Source organism: Myotis davidii, unplaced genomic scaffold (genome assembly GCF_000327345.1).
Source record: "Myotis davidii unplaced genomic scaffold, ASM32734v1 scaffold1031, whole genome shotgun sequence".
Classification (NCBI taxonomy): Eukaryota; Metazoa; Chordata; class Mammalia; order Chiroptera; family Vespertilionidae; genus Myotis; species Myotis davidii.
This window is the reverse complement of record NW_006283442.1, coordinates 12,890-13,497: the sequence shown is the minus strand read 5'-3', so window position 1 is coordinate 13,497 and position 608 is coordinate 12,890.

Below are 608 nucleotides of genomic sequence, written 5' to 3'. Positions count from 1 at the left end.
CCGCCATCTTGGTTGGCAGTTATTTTGCATATCACCCTAATTAGCCAATGGGAAGCATAGCGGAGGTACGGTTAATTACCATGTTTGTCTATTATTAGATAGGATTACCAAATCTGTATGATGGAATGTCAGTCTGGGTGGTCTCTGGTTATAGCCTAGTCATCTGCTTAGTAACTTGAGTCCCTTAACACTATCAGACAGACAAATGGGTATTTATCTCACCCCTGAAGTTATTTAGGGAGCAGGAGGCTTCCTCTTCACAGTACTGGGACCAGGTTTTTAACTCTTGAGTAAAGTCTCAGGATTTGTCCCATAATTATGCATTTTCATAAATCAAGGACTTCTCACCAACATTCCCAGGGAAAATATTTAGGGAGTTTCCATGTACAACAACAAGCTGGATTAAGTGTTCTTTCATCTAACCTTCAGCAGAGAAATGGCTGAGGATGGAATGGCTCCTCACACTTCCATGAATCCTTAAACTCCTCCACTTCATTGTCTTGGGCTTGTGGAGAGAGCCCTGGCCTGGGAGCTAAGGGTCAGGAGAGATTCTGAGTCACTTCTCATGGCTAGAACTTGAGAAGTGCAGCTTGTTAACCGACAGACAC